Source organism: Bos indicus, chromosome 26 (genome assembly GCF_029378745.1).
Source record: "Bos indicus isolate NIAB-ARS_2022 breed Sahiwal x Tharparkar chromosome 26, NIAB-ARS_B.indTharparkar_mat_pri_1.0, whole genome shotgun sequence".
In the NCBI taxonomy this organism is placed as follows: domain Eukaryota; kingdom Metazoa; phylum Chordata; class Mammalia; order Artiodactyla; family Bovidae; genus Bos; species Bos indicus.
The window spans coordinates 29,559,003-29,573,827 of record NC_091785.1 but is presented as its reverse complement, the minus strand read 5'-3'; the positions used below and the strand labels follow the sequence as shown (position 1 = coordinate 29,573,827).

The 14,825-nt window shown below is 39.1% G+C and overlaps 1 long non-coding RNA gene across 1 annotated transcript in view; it reads left to right on the top strand.

Annotated features, from left to right (window-relative positions):
• Window positions 1-14,825, top strand: part of LOC139179976 (uncharacterized) — a 418,854-nt gene that overhangs the window by 46,715 nt on the left and 357,314 nt on the right. The window contains exon 5 of the long non-coding RNA XR_011564279.1: window positions 12,790-12,906. This is a non-coding gene — a long non-coding RNA (uncharacterized lncRNA). The remainder of the gene's footprint in view (window positions 1-12,789; window positions 12,907-14,825) is intronic.

Sequence of the window (14,825 nt, the reverse complement as noted above, 5' to 3'; positions counted from 1 at the left end):
ACTGGGGAACCTGAGGTGGGACTCAGAACTCTTACTCCTGTGGGAAAACCTCTGCAATATAATTATTCTCCAGTTTGTGAATTACCCACTGGGGGGTATGGGACTTCATTATATCACAAGTCTGATCCTCTTATCCATCTCATTGTGGTTCCTTATGTCTTTAGTTGTATATATTTTCTGGCAGGTTCTGGTCTTTTTCATCGATGGTTCTGAAAACAGACATGAGTGTGCTCATGAGAGGAGGTGAGTTGCTTTTTACTCTTCCATCTTAGCCAATCTCTAGCTCTGAATCTTAAGATTCATGCAGCTGCATGTAATTGGCTGAATAAATAAATCTGCCTTGCAGTATACTTGTTAGCAGCAAAGATCACACTTTCTGTGCCTGATGTTCCAGTTGTGATGTTTGTCTAAGGTTGGTCTTCCCACCTCAGTTACCTAACAGTATCCATCTCTTGAGTCTTCAGATTCAAACCTAGTTGGGAGCAAAAAGGCAGCTCTTGAGTATTTTTCTCTGCCTGGACCTTCATTGTACTCCAGTTCTTAGCCACATCAAAGATAAGCTGAAATTTTGTTTCTTTTTCCCCATCTCAGCTCCAGTTTGGTTTTCAAGAAAAAAGAATATTTGGTGTCTTTCTTCTCTACTCTGATCCCTAAATTTCTATTGGAAATGATGGGTAACATGATATGCCTAGCATAAACTCTGAAAAATTGACCCCTTTAGAAGGGTAAAATATAACTATATGACCCATTGTAAATCAACTATAATCCAATAAAAGTTAATTAAAAAGACAACTATATGGCTCACTGGTCTTTTCTGGCAATCAGTTTGCTTGAGGAAATTTGATAAGGGTTAAAAATATAATTAACTTGGCTGACATCTTTGCATCCCTGTATTCATACTTACTACTCTCCTGGTCAAAACAGTACTCTGTAGTGAGAAAAAAAATGGTATATTCTATTTACCAAAGTATAAAGTCTGTTCTATTAAAGGTTTTCAATGGAAAAAACCCTCAAAAACAGATTTTCACAACTTTGGCTGAGTAAATTATATGAGGCCCCTTTATTTCTGACTACTTCTTCCCCTTCCTCTCTTCCCAAGTCAGGTCACTCTGTTTCAGTGCTGCCAAAATAGATGACATGAAGAGGGAGATGGCTGATCCCCATTCTGAATACATGAAGCTTCTCTGTCTCTACACCCACGTGCCATGACTTGGGTCTGGGCAGGACCATGAGGCTCATCCACATCTCCCACCTATCACATTCACACAGCTGTGTGCATGCATGCACAAATGTTCATGCTCTTGAAAGGTCCAAATATTTTCTTATCGATATTTGAGTTAGAAAAAGAAATGACTCAGAGAAAGGGGTCAGTATTTTCTGCTTTCTCCAACATACTGTCTTTAATGTGTCTCTTTTCTATATTCCTATTTTTCTAATGTATGGTGGAACAAGCATTTAGAGCAAAAGGTATGAGTGTTGGGTCTGGCTCTGCTAATTACCAGCTAAGCTAAGACCTAAATTATTTTCCTTCTTAATCTCAATTTCTTTGTTTGTAAAATGGAATGGTCATCAAAATGCCAACCCGACATTTTGATGTTACTCAAAAGAATCTTCAGTTCAGTTCAGTTCAGTTCAGTCGCTCAGTCGTGTCCGACTCTTTGTGACCCCATGAATCACAGCATGACAGGCCTCCCTGTCCATCACCATCTCCTGGAGTTCAGGTTCATGTAAAATATACAGGAATGTTTTTGGACCAGTGAACTCTTGGTGCAGGTAATGGGATGGTTATTCAACAAGAACCCAGGTTTTCTGACACAAGTTTCCTGGACCCTATTAATCTTGCACTGGTGGATTGATGTAAGGATACATTAACACACACCAGGGTGGGCTTTAGATTCAGGCAATCTTGGTTCTTAGCACCATTGCCATATGGTCTCAAATAATTTTATCACTGTGAGCCTCAGTTTTCTTCACCTGTAAGAAGGTAATGTAGAGTAACATTAATATCATTCCACAAAGTTATTAAGAGATTTTAAATAGGATATAACATGCTACCATGCTTGACATATAGTGCACACCCCAAACTGTAGTTATCAGAGTACTAATACTGCTATCATTATAACAATTTTGAATTAAAATTGCTGCAAAAAAGTTTTTCACAGGACATTCAGGTGATGCCCATCTTTCAGGCAGCTCCTCATGATCCTTCTCTGCTTTATTTTCTCCCTGGGCTCTGAGATTAAATATAGCCATCAAAGTCAAGATGAGATTTCCCCAGGGTGCACTTTCTCTGCAGTGAGTCAGGCTGAGCACAGGCGATTGTGACGGTGTTGGATGGAAACATGGATGAATAAGGGTGAGTCTGATCACAGAAAAACTCAGAAAGACTGACCAACAGAGCCACAGCCTGGTTGAGCTCTGCCAGAACATGGCCCATCTCTTTTTCTTCAAATAATAACTTATCATAAATGATAAATTTAAAGAACACCTCCAAAATCTGCCACTTTAATAAAATGACCTGTGGTATCTGAACTGGCTAATGGTGTCAAGGCCTTTCACTTGGGGCAAGCTAATTTCTCCTGAGCATGACAGGCCACTCTTAAAATGAGACGAACCTTTCCCTACTTGGTTTATGGAGAAAATGATACCACGATTAATCAAAGCAGTCAAATCATGGAATTTTAAATGCCAACCTGTCCAGAAAAGATTCTCAGGGAAGCCTTTGCAAAAAGAAATACAGGTGGCTATCAAAGCGTGTGGTCCTTGTTGGAAACCACATCCTCCCAACCTCTTCAGAATGAATGTCTGGCTAAGCATGAATAGGGAAGGGTGAAGTTGTTTACCTACAGCTGACAGACTGGGGAGAGGCAAAATATTATTTATTTAAGAAACCTGGGACAAGAGGTGGTATTGTAAGGCCTTATAGTCATCTCTGATGGGATGGATACTTCTTTTTGGCCAGTTCTCCTGACAAATACAATTTTGGGAATCAGCTAAGGAAATGGATTTTAGATCACTGAGAAATCATTAGAAATTATTAAGTACCATGTATATTCACTATCTCCCTTATATTTTTCTTTGCATCAAATCAAAAGAAGAAAATTTCTTCTATATATATTATTATTCTTGAAACTAGTATGCAGCTAGAATCTTAATTTAGTGATTGATAGTACCAGTAACAATAAATAATTAATATGATTTTATGCATCAGTGTTCATTATTTTGTTAGCTTCCTACACATAAACCTCTAAGATGCTATTGTGTTTTAATAGTGTGGTCTACAGACCTACTGCAATAAGTTCTGCAGACTGGGGTTGGAGGGGGACTACATGCCTATTTTAAATACAGATCATGAGTCTCTCTCAGAATCCAAAGTGTTTGGATTGGGAATCCACATTTTTAGCAGTGTAACACATGATTTTATGTACCACTTGTGATGACAGAGTATTGCTGATGATTCTGTTGCTGGAAAGAGCTCATTTGGTATAGGTGCTAACTTTCCCCCACCATTTTACTGACTGCAGTCCAAGAGAGGTGGAATAATAAGTATGATTGGTAAATGTGTAAAGAATAATCTGGGCATGACTAGCTTCCATTCTCCTATCTCTGTATAGGTAACTGCTTTAAGAAAGGAGGCTCTTTACTCCTTCCTGCAATGTAGGGAGGTCAGTACCCCACCTCATTCACTCTAGTTAGAGAAACAGCTATTTTTTGAAACAAGTCTTGTTTTTATTTTATTTTTTTTTCTTTTTCAATGATAAAGTGCAAGCTGATGTAATTTTTGCTTTCCCATAGGATAGTAAACTTTCTTTCCTCTGTCCATTCTTCCTCTTTATGCCTCAGTTCAGTTCAGTCACTCAGTCCTGTCCAACTCTTTGTGACTCCATGAACTGTAGCACGCCAGGCCTCCCTGTCCATCACCAACTCCCAGAATTCACTCAAACTCATGTCCATCGAGTCAGTGATGCCATCCAGCCATCTTATCCTCTGTCGTCCCCTTCTCCCCCTGCCCCCAATCCCTCCCAGCATCAGAGTCTTTTCCAATGAGTCAACTCTTTGCAAGAGGTGGCCAAAGTACTGGAGTTTCAGCTTCAGCATCAGTCCATCCAATGGACACTCAGGACTGATCTCCTTCAGAATGGACTGGTTGCATCTCCTTGCAGTCCAAGGGACTCTCAAGAGTCTTCTCCAACAACACAGTTCAAAAGCATCAATTCTTCAGTGCTCAGCTTTCTTCACAGTCCAACTCTCACATCCATACATGACCACCGGAAAAACCATAGCCTTGACTAGACGAACCTTTGTTGGCAAAGTAATGTCTCTGCTTTTGAATATGCTATCTAGGTTGGTCATAACTCTCCTTCCAAACAGTAAGCGTCTTTTAATTTCATGGCTGCAGTCACCATCTGCAGTGATTTTGGAGCCCCCCAAAATAAAGTCTGACACTGTTTCCACTGTTTCCCCATCTATTTCCCTTGAAGTGATGGGACCAGATGCCATGATCTTCATTTTCTGAATGTTGAGCTTTAAGCCAACTTTTTCACTCTCCACTTCCACTTTCTTCAAGAGGCTTTTTAGTTCGTCTTCACTTTTTGCGATAAAGATGGTGTCATCTGCATATTGAGGTTATTGATATTTCTCCCAGCAATCTTGATTCCAGCTTGTGCTACTTCCAGGCCAGCGTTTCTCATGATGTACTCTGCATAGAAGTTAAATAAGCAGGGTGACAATATACAGCCTTGACATACTCCTTTTCCTATTTGGAACCAGTCTGTTGTTCCATGTCCAGTTCTAACTGTTGCTTCCTGACCTGCATATAGATTTCTCAAGAGGCAGGTGCCTACTTGCTTTCAGATCTTTGTCTCCTCAAAGTTAATTTTATTTCCTAGCAGATATAAATGTGTGTTGGTGAAGACTCTTGAGAGTCCCTTGGACTGCAAGGGGATCCAACCAGTCCATCCTGAAGGAGATTAGTCCTGAGTGTTCATTGGAAGGACTGATACTGAAGCGGAAACTTCAATGTTTTGGCCACCTGGTGAAAAGAGCTGACTCATTTGAAAAGACCCTGATGCTGGGAAAGATTGAAGGCAGGAGGAGAAGGGGATGACAGAGGATGAGACGGTTGGATGGCATCACCGACTCAATGCACATAAGTTTGGGTAGACTCCAGGAGTTGGTGATGGACAGGGAGGCCTGGCGTGCTGTGGTCCATGGGGTTGCAAACAGTCGGACATGATTGAGTGACTGAACTGAACTGATAAATATGTGTAGTAAGCATGGAGAATGCTTACTTTTGCTACTAACCTTACTTTCCAATGAATACTCGTTTGTTTATTCCAATTAAGGATGTGGCCATGTGCAACAACCTGCAGGTGACTCATTAAAACTCTCTTGCCAACCACTCTTCCTTTGCCCCATCCCTTTGGCCAGTCTTTAATTATTTCCTTCAGCGACCAACACCTGTTATTTGCAACTTGATTGGAAGGTAATTTCATTCTGCCATAGATAAGTAGTTTTTGCATTGTTTCCTACTCTCACTCCATTGTAAGCTTCCTAAGAAAGAGACAACATGCTATTTTTCATTTTGTACAGCTCTAGATTCTATCATGATGCTAAGCACGGAATGTGTGGTAGATAAATGTGTATGTTAAACTAACCTGTCTTGAAATTATTTTTCAATTATGTAGGTAATATGTGCTATTGTAAAAATAGGAAAATTTTGAAGTATGAGAAGTAAATGAAAAGAATTTGTAATGTATTCACCAAAATCCAGCAATTTTAATCTTAAAAAAAAAGCTTTACGAGGCTGCTGCTGCTACTGCTAAGTCACTTCAGTTGTGTCCGACTCTGTGCAACCCCACAGACGGCAGACCACCAGGCTCCCCCATCCCTGGGATTCTCCAGGCAAGAACACTGGAGTGGGTTGCCATTTCCCAAGAAAGTGAAAAGGGAAAGTGAAGTCGCTCAGTCATGTCCGACTCGTAGCGACCCCATGGACTTCAGCCTTCCAGGTTCCTCAGTCCATGGGGTTTTCCAGGCAAGAGTACTGGAGTGGGGCGCCATTGCCTTCTCCGTTACTAAGCTAACATACAGTGAAAAGACTATGTAAGAACTTGCTGGGATGCTCAGTTGTGTCCAGCTCTTTGTGACCCCATGGCCAGTCCCTGCCAGTTTCCTCTGTCTGTGGAATTTCCCAGGAAAAGATACTGGAGACAGTTGCCTTTTTCTCCTCCAGGGGATCTTCCCGACCCAGGGATCAAACCCGCTTCTCATATCTTCTGTGTTGACAGGTAGATTCTTTACCACTAGTGCCCCCTGGGAAGCCCTTACACAGTAAAAAGAGTATGTGCAGAGTTCAATGAATTTTATTAAATGTACACAGTTTTGCAGCTATCACCACAATTCAGTTTTAGGACACATCCCTCATCCCCTAAGTTCCCTTGTGCTTATTTAAATCATATTGCCATAAATGTGTATGTGCTTAGTGGCTCAGTCATGTTTGACTCTTTGCGACCTCATGGACTATAGCCCACCAAGGCTTCTCTGTCCATGTGGACTCTACAGGCAAGAACAGTGGAGTGGGTTGCCATGCCCTCCTCCAGGGGATCTTTCCAACCTAGGGATTGAACCCAGGTCTCCCACAATGCAGGCAGATTCTGTACTGTCTGAGCCACCAGGGAAGCCTTATTGCAATAAATACACTTGACTAATCAAATTCTATGTAGAATTTCATACTTAAAAAATAAAAACATCCAGTTTCATTAAGATAATGACTATATTTTAGCTGGTAAAAAATTCTAGTATAAACTATTTCTTCCATGGGATTAGGAACATTAGATGTAAACATTTGAATCTCTGTTTTATCATCTATTAATGATATGCCTCAATTACCATATGGATTCTAATTTTATTTCAGTGTAAACTAAAAACATAGTTGTGTATTTTTCTGAAATAAACACAACCTTTAATACTGATTACCATATGAGGAATAACTGAATTTTGGCATATTATGTATCATGTGGTTATTTTACATTTACCAACTTCCCCCTGAAACAGCATAAGAGAGTGATTATTGTCACCTTTTAGGTAATTACTTATAGTAATTAAGTAATGATCTTTGTGCTTGTATAAACTTATGTAAATTTGAAGGGTGATTCCAGCAAATGTGGCTGTCTTGGGAATGGGGCTGGTAGGTACACTTTTAAGAAGTTTGCGTGCTCCTGCTTTTAGAGGTGGTTGGAACTGGGATCAGTCTGGGTTGATTAGCCAAGCTCCACACTTGGAGCTGCATCTACCCAGGGGCCTCCTCTAAATTACAGAAAGGTTTGCTCTGCTCAAGGCTTCCCAGGTGGCACAGTGGTAAAGAACCTACCTGCCAATGCAGGAGACATAAGAGATGCAAGTTCGATCCCTGGGTTGGGAAGATACCCTGGAGGGAGGGCATGGCAGCCCACTCCAGTATTCTTGCCTGGAGAACCCCATGGACAGAAAACCTGGTGGGCTACAGTTCATAGGGTTGCAAAGAGTAAGACAAGGCTGAAGCGATTTAGCATGCATGCACATGGTCTGCTCACCAAGCCACAGGCTCTTCTGTTGAAGGCAGTTTTGCCTAATTAGTTCAAAGGCTCCCAGTAGGCCAGCTGGGGCTATGATTGGGCTCTTAGAACAGCTGGAATTTTTGCTTGCTCTTTAAATGCTGCTTTCTGCAAGCAGCAAAGCTCAACTACAGAGATTAGCCTATAGAGGGTCAGGCAAACAGCTGTCAGTTTGGTGAAGTTGGAAGGATTTAAACTCTGTAGTCAAAATTCTCCACCACTGACCTCCCCATCCTTACCTTTCACTGCTGTTCATCTGGGTTCTTCCCCACTGTCCTCCCACATCTGCTGCCATCTTCGTGCTGAGTTTTCTCACTTTTCTTCTATCATTTTCTCTTCCATCCATCCAAATACTCCCAATATTTTAAGGTTTGGCTCATCATATTCTTATAATTGGAACTGTCTTCATCACTCCAATTAACTATTGTTTGTATATTATCTTCCTGATTAATTATCTGTCTTTCTCTTCTATGAACACATAGGATTCTTTGTTATTATATGCTACAGTAGCTAAGTGTACATGCTCTGAGTTTGACTGGGTTTGAAACCTTGCTGTTAACCACAGAGAGGTCTTCTAATATTTCTGAATCACTCTATGCCTCAGTTTTCTTGTGTGTAAAATAGAAACAATGATAATGCCTACCTCTTTGGATTGTTATGAAGCTCAGCCATATGATACGGCTTTTGGAACAGTTTCTGCTGCTGCTGCTGCTAAGTTGCTTCAGTCGTGTCAGACTCTGTGTGACCCCATAGACGGCAGCCCACCAGGCTCCCCCGTCCCTGAGGTTCTCGAGGCAAGAACACTGGAGTGGGTTGCCATTTCCTTCTCCAATGCATGGAAGTGAAGAGTGAAAGTGAAGTCACTCAGTCATGTCTGACTCTTAGCAACCCCGTGGACTACAGCCTACCAGGCTCCTCCATCCATGGGATTTTCCAGGCAAGAGTACTGGAGTGAGGTGCCATTGCCTTCTCCAGGAATAGTTCCTAACAAGTGGTTATTTTTATCTTTTACATGAATTACTTTGTTTTTTCCAAATGTATTACAAGCTCTTTGAGAACAGCAATTTTGTCTTATATTTTGTTGTATTCTCAGAGGCAGTAACAAAATGAGTATTGTTTCTCTTTTCAGACAGGGAAAAGTAGGTTCAGAAAGATAGTGACTCACTAGGGTTGGAGCTGACATTAAGATACAGGTCTGCTGGTTCTTCAGCTCTGTACTCCTTCAACTTTTACTATTTTGTCTGACACTGATAATACTGTTTTCATAATACAGTAGTAACAATACTGATGGTCATATTAAAGATGTCTTCGAAGTGTGTTAAACACAATATTTTTTTTTTAATTGTGCAAATAAGACTTCTCACATAAATGAGAGGTCATACATTTCATATCATAACCTAGGTAATTTTCTTCTCCACTTCCACCCCCACCCTGCCCTAGGTATCCTCTCCCATCCCATGAAATACACTTCAGTGCCATGTTTTCTTTCTTTAAATAAGATATCGGAGGGAGTGTTTAATCAAAACAATTCTAATTGGCTACAAACATAATCATAACCTCATTTTACCCATGTTGTTAGAAGAGTTAATTGGGCCTGCAGAGCCAGCAGCTAAATACATTGGTTTATGCAGACAGTGAATCTAATTGCCTCCAAAATCATCCTTCTGCAGGAGCGGTTGAAGGAGAGAAGATTCCGGGTGCAACTTCAAAAGACCAATTTGGTGTCAATTATCTGCTCTTGCTAGATAAACTTGAAAAAAAAGTCATTGGTCTACTCAAGTGAAAAAATATAATAAATATGCACACATACATAACTCTTTTCAAATTAGAAGAACAAAAACAACAAAAGAAGTAATAAATTTTCCATTGCATTTGAGTTTAGCAAAATTAACAGGGATGGACTCCATACCCTTCCCCAGCCCCACTGCTTTTCCCCCCTGTTCCTTCATAAGTTAGTCTTTAAGAGTTTAGAGAATTAATCCAAAGTGAAAATATTTTTTTCTTTTCTTTTTCTCCTTTGTAATTTTTGCCTTAAGGGAATACATGTCTCTCAGGGATAAAACAAAAACAAAGAAAGTCATACCTATTTAGACTTCACTGATTTAGAATTTGTGCAGTTCAGATTAGTTACTTGATCTACCTTTGGCAAGTCAGCAAATCTTTTTAAAGCCTCATTTTTTTAAAACCCATGAAAGAGGTGAAAAGTCATGTAAAGTTTGCCTGAGAATGTGCTGCTGAACTGTTACGTATTGGACAAATGTGAGAAAAGAATGTAGGAAATTAAATTTCAGAAACAATAATTTAGACAAGTATGAAAGGGGAAATTTGCCTTACTCTTTAATAAAAGGCTGTTTTCAGCCAGTCTGGGACCATTGTTTACAACCTAATAATAAATATGCTAATATAGAATTTTCATAATGAATTCACTAAATAAGGTGCTCTCTGTGGAGTATTTTCCTTTAACATTTAGTTAATCAGATTTCAGTTATTGTGCCTTTCAAATATGCCTCGTAATTTTTACTTTTCACAAAGTTTAAATGATGGCATTTAGTTATATAAATTCGTGAGCCTAGCTTATATTACTTTCTTCACCTTGGTCAACAAGTATCAGATTTTCGAATAGGAAGAATTATAAACTTCCATTGCTTTATAGACAGAATGTTCCTCTCTGTGTATCTTCAAAACTTCCTTTTTATTTGGACTGTTTTTAAGCAGAGAAAAACAAAGGTGGGGTAACTGTGTCCTCACTCCTGGCTCATTGCTGGTATAGCATTTATAGGGTGCTGAGTGGGGTTCCCTGGTAGCTCAGCTGGTAAAGAATACGATCATGTATTTTACAAATACTTGAGATCTCTTCTTTGCATATCGTTTGGTGGCTTGAAATTTTTTGTTGGTGTATTATCTAGTGTATGTCTCCGGAAAGAAACTCACCCTGCCCCTCATATGATCTGTTTGCTGTGGCACTACTGGTGTGCTTTGTGTAAGTAATGCTAAATCTCATCTTCCCAAGGTCTGTACCCAATACTGAGTGCACGAATAAACTGTTAATTTTTTTTGCCTGAAGTCCTTGTAGGATGACACTTTGTTTGACTACGCACATTCAGGAAGCACATTCAATTCAATATAAATGATGTAGAGCCTTCCCTTTTTATGTAGTTTTAATAGGCTTACTATTGTATTTGACTATCAGTTTGCCTTTCTTTGGGCAAAGTCATTTCATTCCTTCGAAAAGACTTTTCAGAAGGTAAAGGCCACTTCATAAATATGTCTTCTAAATAGTCATCATGAACCTGCCCTCTGACCACACCTGATTGGTCCAGGGATAGATACCATGGCTTTCTGACCAAAGCTGGACCAATAAATCTCCTGCCCAGGAATCTGGACACAGAAACAGAAAGAATATCAGACTTTGTAATTATCCAAGGTCTCTTGGGTTGCTCACCAAGATAATTTATCTTTAAATCAAGTTTTCTGATTCTCAGGAAATGGGTTTTGACCACTTCTGTTCATAATAGCTTCTGTAATAACCCAGAGATGTGCAAACTTTTGTGAGGCATGGGGATAAATGGGAAGGGGTAAAAATTATTTGTAAGGATAAAATAATACTGGTGAAAAGGGAAAGTGGCTGGTTTACATTTTGACTTGTGATTTGAACAAGAATTTATCTAAAAGAAAATTTAATAAGTAGAGTAAAAAAACCCTGTAAACCAATGTTATTTATGAATATTGATACAAAAGTACTAAATAGAATATTAGCAACAGGATCTTTGAGCTTCCTCGGTGGCTCAGCAGGTAAAGAATCTGCCTGCAATGCAGGAGACACAGGAAATGCAGGTTCAGTTCCTGGGTCAGGAAGATCCTCTGGAGGAGGAAATGGCAACCCATTCCAGTTTTCTTGCCTGAAAAATCCTATGGACAGAGGAGCCTGGAAGTCTGTAGTCCAAAGGGTCGTGAAGAGTCAGACATGACTGAACACACACACAGCACAAACAGAATCCTACGGCACGTAAGAAAATAGCAAACCATGATCAGGAGAGATTTATTCAATGAGTGCGTGGTTTGCTCAGTATCAAAATACAAATAGTATTAATAAAATACCCCTTATAAGTAGAGCTAAGGAAAAAAAAATCATGTGATTATCTTCTTGAAAAACATTCAATAGTACATACTCCCCTTTTCTGATTAAAAAACTTTGATGGATACTTTCTTAATGTCATAATATATATGTATGTGTGTGTGTATATATATATATATATAAATTTACAAAGAGCTAAATAAATGGAGGAATATACCATCTTCATGAACTGGAAGATGATACTTTTGATGTCAGTTCTTCCCAAGTTGACCTAATGAGTCAATGTAATTCCAATTAAAATCCCAGTAGCTTTATTGCTGGAAGTTAGAAACTGTTTCTAAAGTGTTTATATTAGAAACAAACAGGACTTTGAATTGCTAAATAATTTGTAAAAATAAGAAAACAAGAGAACTTAAACTACTTAATTTCTAGTCTTAATATAAAGCTATAGTAATCAAGAGAATGAGTTATTGGCTTAGGCATGAACATATATAGATTCATGGAATTGAATTAAGGGTCCAGAAGTAGATCCTCACATATATGGTAATTTCGTTTTTTTACAAAGTTGTCCAGGTAATTCAGTTTATTTTTATTTTATTATGGTAAAATTGCTTAACCTGAAAATTATTCTTTTAAATTTTAAGTGCATAATATGCTACTGTTGACTATATGTACAATTTTGTATGACAGATCTCTAAAACTTATTCTATTACTCAACTGAAACTTTATGCTTATTGATTAATATTGCCCATGTCCACCTCCCTGAAATCCCTGGTAAATACCTTTTCATCCTCCTGGTAACTGTCATTCCGGTTTCCTGGTAACCACCATTTCAATCTTTAGGTAATTATTTTTGGCAAATTGTTCTTAAAGTGTTAGTGTATAGGTGACTTCTTAACCCCTTCACCCCTTGTGAGATGACTCTCAAAAAATAATTTTTACTTTGGCTCCAGTGCTTTTCTCTGGAATTTACCACCAGTTACATATGGTGGGAACTTGTTTGAAGAGTCACCTTTTATCAGCCTGCTCCCTTCGTTGCCTCATTTTTCTAGTTCTCACTTTGTATTTTCTGGGGTCACCTCCTAAACAACTATGTTCACTAGTTTATTCTCTCTTCAGGATCTGTTTCTGGGGGGACCCAAACTAAAGCAACACCTGAGAAGAGCCTGTCACTTCTAAAATAGAAGAGCATGTGCAGGGCCTGGAAGCAGAGAGGAGCTGCTATTCACTGGGAAGGTAAGCTCTCCAGTTGGTGTGTGCATGAAGGTTAAAACTGCTTTTGGATTATTTTCCATTAAAGGATATTGAATACTGTTGCTTGTATCATACAGTACATCTTTGTTCCTTATCTGTTTTATGTAAAGTAGTATGTATCTATTAATCCCATACTCCTAATTTAGCCCTCTCACCCTTCTCCCTTTCCCCTTTGATAACCATTAAAGGTTGATTATAAATAGCTATACTTCAGTTTTAAAAATAAAGCAAACTGCTTTTGGAAACACACCTTAGGAAGACACTCTGGTAGAGACCAACATGCCTTCTTTTTTTTTTTTTTTTGCTTTTTTTTTTTTTGATGCCAACATGCCTTCTTTAATTACTTCAACGTGGGCCAATTTTCTTCTCGGGTTGGGATTGATGGCTTTATTTATTTAGTTGTTTTAGAATCCACTGAAATGGCTTAATTTTAGGGACTGTTTTTTAAGAAAAGTTAAATCTTTGAACACTGATCTAGAGTTGCATCTTTGGTGTTCCTACTGCAAGGAAGGGAACAGCACTGCCAGGTCCCTCCTGACGCACGGCCACTGAGCAGGACAGCAGGGAGCAGTCCTTTCGCTGAACACTTACCCGGTTTCTTCTCTTTCTCTCCCTCTCCTACCCCACGCCTCTGCCCCTTTCTCACCATACCCAAATTCCTTAAATGAGTATGGTTTGAAAATGAGGATCAGATGGACTCATACTCTACATATCATGGTTAACAGTCATAATGATTGCGCTTGTATTTAGACACGTGTGACTTACTTGCCACCTAATCAAGCTCCTTAAACTCTCTAAGCTTCAGTTTACTCATATGTCAAAAGGGAATCATGTTACTGAGCATCTCTGTTTATTACAAGAATTAAGTATGAATGTACACTAATTAGCAAGTGCCTATTTATTTAACACCCAATAAAGGCTAGCCATTAATATTTTCTCATAATTGGTGTGGTAGCACCCTTTCCCTGAACTTTTCTCCAGGATTTTCTCTCATTTCTTACATCACTGTAGATATTTGTTTCAGTTATTCACTTTGGCTACCAATGCCTGAGAGTTGGCAGGCTGAGTAATAAATAATTTTCTTTCATTTAGCTTGGATTACTGGGGTCAAGAGGAGAAGGGGATGACAGAGGATGAGACGGTTGGATGGTATCACTGACTAAATGGTTATGAGTTTGAGCAGACTCTGGCAGATAGTGAAGGACAGGGAAGCCTGGTGTGCTGCAGTTCCTGGGTTCCCAAAGAGTTGGACAAAGTTATTAACTGAACAACAGCAACAGCAACTGACAGTCTATTTCATTAACTTTTGCTCCAGTGTCTATTGGCTGGGATTTCAGGTAAATTGTATGTTTCTGTGCTAGGATTTATTTTTAGGTGGACATATTTCTTCCTAACGTGGAAACTTAGGATAAAAATAAAGTGGGTGCTAGGAGAAATGAAAAGTGGCCTGGTGGACTTTTATCATGCTGAGAGCCTCCCTCGCTCAATGCATTTTGACTCAGTTAAGGAGATTTACTTTTTTCTTGTCCCTAAAAAAATAGATCCCCAGAAAAAGTGAAGGTGACAAAACTATACAGTAGATGGTAAATGTACCATGCTTCACAGGGATTCCAGTCACCAGTGACAGGAGACTTTGCCTTTGCAGATAAACAAAGAGAAGCCCCTGCTGTGTTTGGCGTTTAGATTATCTGATTTAAATGCTACTTGACAAAGGTACAGAATAGTCAAGCTTCCTCTCCAGATTTACTTTTAAAACCGTATTCTAGTTGCTGGACAATTTGAGTTACTTTCAGCAAATTTTGATTCAACAGAAAAATTTGATAATTCAGCAAATTATCCATTTCAGTGTTAGTCTGCTGCTTGCAAACTATTGTAGCTAAAGTTGAAATTCTGTCTATAGG